The sequence below is a fragment of the Desmodus rotundus genome, chromosome 11 (genome assembly GCF_022682495.2).
Source record: "Desmodus rotundus isolate HL8 chromosome 11, HLdesRot8A.1, whole genome shotgun sequence".
Classification (NCBI taxonomy): domain Eukaryota; kingdom Metazoa; phylum Chordata; class Mammalia; order Chiroptera; family Phyllostomidae; genus Desmodus; species Desmodus rotundus.
The window spans coordinates 44161773-44169122 of record NC_071397.1 but is presented as its reverse complement, the minus strand read 5'-3'; positions in this window follow the sequence as shown (position 1 = coordinate 44169122).

Sequence of the window (7350 nt, the reverse complement as noted above, 5' to 3'; positions counted from 1 at the left end):
AGAGTCTATAAGTTTGCATGAACCATGGGCTCAGACACAAAAAACGTAAATTCAGCCTTTCACGAAAACATGCTTGGGCTACCCTGAGCTTTAATTCTACATTCCTTTTGTAGGTTTTCATTGACATTTCTGTAATAGCATACAATCATCATCTTAAAACAAACAAACAAATAAACAAACAAACAAACACACAAACGGCATTATGACTTGTGAGCGATAGCTCTAACTGCTTCTCCAGGGTAAAATTCCCACAAATCACTTATTGATAAATCAATTGCCCTGAATGCCAATTACCATTATAAGATGTTACCAAGAAATATGCTATTTCCTCTCCAGAACACTATTGCTTAATGTCCATTGTTAATCATGGTAGAGAAAACTGTGCTAGTTTCTAAAACAAAAATAATCTCAAAGCTAGACAGATAATAATCCTTGCCCTGTGAATTCCATCCTAACAGTCACCTGCATTCAAGATAATAGAGTTTGAAGATACATTCTAACCTGTCAAAGACAGTTTCAAACCACATGCATAAATGTGAACTAGATATTCTGAGCTACTTCTTAAATACAAGTCAGGCACATTTTGAAGCAGAATTAACACCTAATTAATTAGGTCCCTGGTATTTGAATACAACATTGCTGCCTTAATTAAATGATTAGCACTTAAATAAACTGAAGAAATGAATGTAATCTTTGAATTCATTTAAGGGTTGAGAAAAGCTTTACAATAGGAAAATTCAGTTTATCTGAAAATGTCATTGTAAAGAGTAATTCAAACTCACAAAACGGAAATATCTATTTGCTATAAATAAATGCAGATGTATTTGCCTAGTCTTTAGTATACGTGGACAGAAGAAGTGGCTCCCTGAATCATATTACTTGAGAATTGTTCTTCAAAGTTCTTCTGCACTATCCACCATTGCTCAGAACTAAAACATGCTATCCAAAAAGTTCTATTTACAAGACAAAACAACAACAAAAAAGGATATTCTTGGGACAGTGAATACAGTAAAGTACTAACACATAAACATAAATTAGTTGTTAGTAAATTGGTTACCATTTTCACCTTTGGGTTTTTAACTAGGTCATTGATCTTACGTACCTTCAGAAGAATTGCTTCTTTGTGCCTGCTTCTTCAGAGACTGGGAGTTCCTCAAAGACTGAGAATCTCCTTAATCATCCCTATGTCTTTTTGTCCCACTTTCTTTTGACCCCCTAGTGTCTGGCAACATAAGCAAATAGTGCTTACTAGATGGCTATTGAACATAAGAATTAATAATTCAATATAGAAATATAGGCAGTGGATAAAAAACACGTAGGGATGGAATTACAAGAGAGTGTTTTTTCCTTTTCATCATGGAAAAATCAACTTTATTTAAGATTAAATTATTTTACTTTAAACAAAATTATCCCCATAAGATTAGTTATATTGGAAAGAAGCGAACTGGAATAAAGACTCTGTTCTAGCCATACGTGGTTCATTCTATAACTCTTTAATCATTCTACAATCCCCAAATAGCTCTATTAAACAACCTCAAACATTCCAGAATGTTCCACCAAACATTCCAGAAGAACAAAAAATATATACAGGGTCTAGCACAAATACAGCCCCTTTTTTATCATAAAATCTTTTATTACAAAATCATAAGTATGCAATTCTGTAACATAATATCATACTCAAGCATACCATATGACATTTTTGGTGAAATGTTCAAATTAAAACTATAAATTATTATACCCATATTATTACCCTAGTAGCCACACTCAAGTAGGTGTTACTTCTGCCCAACCTTGTATATTCAGTAAGTCGCTTGATATTTTAATATGAAGGCCTTGCCTCTGAAAGTATTACTTTTCTTAGGCAGAAAATTACAGCTATAACTAAAAATCACAGAGATATAGCCAATGAGGCCTTTGATCTAGGATTACTTTGCTTGTAATTGTTACAATGAAAATAAACTAAAAAGTTGCACTGGACATTTCAGTATGTATGCCATGGCCCAAGGCATCCAAGGAATCTCTCCAGACAAAGTATAGACTTCCTGTTGTGTAGACACTCTTTCTATCCAACAGGGACAGGCGAGCTTTGCATTTTTTGCCACTGGAATTACCTGAACTGTTTTGGCATATTTCCAGGTGAACTTTAACTCAGGTAAAACACTAGTCCCACAATACAGGCCCAACTGAGGTAGAACAAGAACCTATAAGAGTACTTTTTAGTTAGGATAATTTTAATCTGAAAGTGCCAGAAAACTCAACATGTTTAACCAATAATGAAATATGTTGGCATTGGCTAAAATACAGTGGCAACTTGAGAGTTAGCATAATTTAGTGGATCCAATTGCTTTGACCTTATGTTTTTATGTCTCTGAAGATACCATATGTTAGCCTCATACTTAAGATGAAATTAAGGCGATTACATCATTTCTGGGCCTACATGCCTGCAGGTTAATAACAGAGGGGAAAAAGGCTGTCTCCTGTGTTCACTCTTCAGATGGAAAAAATATTTCGCAGAAGCTTTGCAAACTTCATCTCACATCTCACTGTTACATGCCTAATCTTGAACCAATCTCATACTCAGGGATACACCTTGCCTGGACATGGAGGTCATCTCCCAGTCACATGACTTCTACACAAAGTAAGGGCATGAAACAAAGGTCAAGGAGAAAACAATCATTTCTGAACACATCATTGTAGGGTCAGTGGAGGCAGTCTGGCTTCCTCACCCAGGTGTCTGAGTAACTAAGGGAAGCAGTGATCCCATAGCTTTGGAGGGGCCTGATAACTAGTGTTCTCAGCCTTGAGACTGAGTCCGATAAACTGTTCCCATAACATGAACTGGGCTTGCATGTACAGAATTATGTTATGCTGTATAATTTCTGGCATCTTGCTGGCTTTGTTTCCCTCTAGTACTTAAACAGGTAGGGACTCCCTGCTGGGGTGATGATGATGGGAGACATGCAAGGGGATAGGTGCCACAATGGGTGACACACTGGGGAGCAAGGGCCATGACATAAGACATACAGATGGACACACAGCTTGCAGTGTACGTGGCTCACCCACCCGTGAATAAAGGCATGCCAGAGATCCAAACAGTTCTGTGAATATTATTCCATCTGCATGAATACCACGAACTTGTCAGACCTTGAAGGGTGGCAACACAGCCATCATTGTTCCAGAACTACACAACAGCTATTACAAACAACTCTGATACTTCTAGCTAAAAATGAAAGTTCTTTCTTTTAAAACTTCACTGAAATAACAAAAAAATAACAAGAAAGAGAAGACAAAAACCCCATATCACATAGTATAAATATCTGTCAAAAATTATAAAATTGGGGTCAAAATAAATAAGGACATTGAGAAATAACACATACTTCCTCAGACTTCTGGCAAAATACAGAGCTGAAAATAAGGGTCACTGTGCAAACAGGCCCACTTCAGGATGCTGTGATTAGAAGAGCAAGATTTGGTTACATGTCAGGTAGCTGGGACTACAGGAAAAGCAAGTAATGTGATTTGACAGAGGTTAGTAGATATAAGAACCAAACTAAGGAGATCTAACATGCAGATGAATGGAATATTTGGAGAATAAAGCATAGCATATGAAATAGAGAAAAGCATTCTTTAATACAACAGAAGAAAACTCTTCTGAATAACTGATAGAATTGAATCCACAAATTGAAAGAAAAACCTCAACCCAGAAAAGGTGACAGAATGATTAATACCAAGCTATATCCTGATAAGATTACTGATTTTCAAGAACAAAAATAAATAATTTTAAATTTACCCACAAGGGCAAAAATGTTTCTGAAAAGGCAAAAATAAGTTGACCGCGGAGACTTCTCTTCAGTAACAATGAGTGTCATAAATAGCAGATCAGTGTCTACCAATTTCCAAAAGAAATAAAGTATATGCAAGAATTGGAGAACATTTTAAGGAAGTGGGGCTATTCTTGTATTGAATACTGTCAAATAACAGCAGTAATTTTGTGATTGGGTATCCTAATAATTCTTATCTAAAAAGTGAGAATACAGCGAAGCTAAAGATGGTATTGGTAAAGAATCATCAATCCCTCTTATTAGACAGAATAAGTGGATGGTTGGTCATTTTTGTGGTTTGAACAATGTTCATGTTTTTGTCTGAAAATTGTCTTCTGTGAAATTGTTTATGTTCAGCAGGAAGAAATGATGGCCTAGTTATGAGTGTCAGGCCAGCTCTTAATGGTAGGGGCTGCTGCCTTACACAATTGTCTGTAGTAGAAAATTATATTGTGAATATAAATGTCTAAATATGTCTTGGGAATTCTGGCATTCCTTAGGAACTTTCATCACACAAATAAAATTGGTACTTATAAATTGCTCTAGTGGGTAAATGTAGTTCCAAGATTTCATTACATTATATTTCCACTGTTCTAATTGTGTGAGTGTGGGGTTTGTACTGTAGTAGTTATGAAAATTATAGTGGTAATAATAACAGCTGCCATTTATTGTATCTAAAATAGGTGCTCTAAAGACATGCTTTCAGGGATCATTTCTATACTGTGTTAATATGGGTGCTCTATGCTTGGATCTCTTCTATATCCCCCAAAACCGGGGAGGTAAATATAATTATAGATAATAAAAGATAAGCTCAGAGAATGATATAACTATTCCCTAAGATCACACACAAAATAAGTGGTAGAGACACAATTTCCATGTCTCTACCACTTATTTCAGGTTAGAGAGAAATCCCATGTCATTTCCCTTGATAAACATTAGTAATGTTTCAGAAGAGTTCTACTATCAAACAGAACAGGAGATAGCAACAGCACCAACAACAGCATAAGAAGTAAATTTTTGTTAAAAAAAATCTTTGAGACGGTCTCCTTCTTTCCCACATAAGATTTTTAACCTTAAATGTATTGAATTACCTAATATTTGCATAATAACTCCTGTCATCATCTTCTTCTTTCAGCCTTCTCGACTAATTGATATTGAACAACTTTCTTGTTTTCTAGATTTCTAGTCTCACTAGATAAAATTTAGGTAATAAGTTTCTCCAGAGTACAGTGAGGAAGCCATCTGTGATGATGTAACCAGATTATCACAGAGTACAAAGCTCCTCACCTGGATAGCACCAGACAGCCCTCTTCTGCTTGACCCAGTTGGTAAATTGCCTGATAAGCTTAGAGGCCAATACAAAATACAGTGACATTTTTGGCTAACAATTCTTTTAGAAGATTTTCCTTTCTTGAGTTGCCCTTGAACTAGAATATTACGTGGAAGATGCCATCTGGCCAATAAAATCCCCAATAGTTCACTCACCAAGGAGGCTTTATCTTTTACAAAGTTTGCCTCAGATCCCCCCAAATAATCATGACTACTAAATAAGGGGTTGAATCACTGAAGTTATAACACTTCCCCATCTTGCCTCCCCTGGATATAAATCTCTGATTGCCCCCTAGAATATTTTTTTAAATGGCAGAGGAGAGATAAGAGATTATGTTAATCTAAGGGTTAGGGCAAAGAACGAATCTGGCTTCAGAGGTCTCAGCCTTGCATGTGTCTGGCTTGGCCTAAAGGACACTCACCTGTTCCAGGGGAAGATTCTCCAGCCTGCAGGGAGAGAGATGACAGCCTAGCTCCAGCCAGTGCCTGAATGAGACCCTTGGTTTGGACAGAGCAGAATGATGAGAAAAGGGCGGGAGGAGAGCTGTCTCAAGGCATTGTATGAACCAGTCAGAAGGAACAAGAATTATTAATATTTATTTAATTGATGGTTGGAACTAATATGTGTAAAATTCTTACAAAGGGAAAATGTTTTTGGCAGTTTTTGTCAAAATTTTAATCCAGCTGTCTCTTATCTCTCTGATTCAATGGCAACACTTCTTTCTAAGGCCTGGATAGTGATGTCTGTAGCTCCTAATTCACTTGACCATAGGAGTCCAGCCCTATATAAGGTTTCCCTCACTATTTTTAGAGCCCACAGAAATGCTCACAAGTTCCACAAACCTACCCCACTGTGCTCTATTGCCTCCTGACCCCTCCGCAAGGCTGGTGTCTCCTCATTCCACTGCCCCCTTTCCCTACTTTTCCCAAGTGTGGCCCACATCTACCCTTCACTTTTGCAAAACACAGCTAAGTCCAGAAAATCATGTTTAACCAAATGGTAATGCTGGTTTAGGAGTCGCAAAAAGGAATTAAAGTATAGAAAACTTAAAAATTGGTATAAGACTAGACTATGTTGAAGGTCTGTAGATTACTCCCCTGTGGTCCCTTACTGTCTCTCCTCAGCTCCTGGATTTCTTCACAACTGCCAGTGCCATCCTGACCTCCCTTCCTCTCCCAATGCGAGCCCTCCACCCCCCTTGTTTCCTCTTACTCCCAGACTCACAGCAGTTTCTACTGGGATATGACTCTTCTCTATGTGCTTGGGTTACAGAACTCATCCTTCCCAATTTCTATCACTTAAAAAAATTTCTTTTTGCTTCTTCTTTGTTTCACCACAAAGCCAAAATAGATGCTCTCCTAATACAAACAAGGGCAATTTTCTCTTAAAGTTGAACCCATATCTCCATCTTTAAAAGAAGTTTCAGGTTTTTACCCTCAACCATGTTTTCAAAAAATATGGGGTGTCCAGTCTCAGGTACAGCACCCTGTAAGATGAGACATGGGCAATATTGACATTATCATAAATGTTATGGTCCCCACTGTCAAAACAAAAACAAGAAGGAGTTGATCCTATCAAATTTCCCCTGCAAAATTATAATGGTTGTATTTCTTTCAACATCCTGAGAGAATATCTCTTGAAAGAAAAATCTTTGTGGGAGAGTTTTGGACCAGACTAATGTTAGGTTTCTGACATTATTATGGAATTATATCAATAAATTAATAAGCTGAAGCCTACTTTTAAGCATTCCTGATCGCCCAGTGGAAGGCTCTGTGTGCTCCCACTGACACAGCAGAGGAACTCTCTCCAGTTGTATCTCTTTGGTGAGATTAGCATCGCTTGAAGCCATGGTTACTTGTTTAAAATTGTCACCTTAAAGACTTCTTTTGTCACGCAGCCTCCTCTGACCTCTCCATTTTGCTAGAAGCCTTTAAATTATTAAGCAATTATGTCATGTTTCTTTTACTTTTGTCTGAAATGAGCTTAAAAACTTGGTTTTGCCAATTTCATTCAATGTGGCAGTGTTTATTGATAACGTATATGGTTTCTTGGCCATCTGTAGTAAGTTATTTTCCCATGCTCTTGGGTTCCATTCCCTTCATAGAGGGGTCGCTTCCTTTTGTGTGCATGACTTCTTTCACACGCAGACTAGGCTTTCTCTGTAGGGCTCCCCATCCTGACCTCACCCCTTACCAAGAG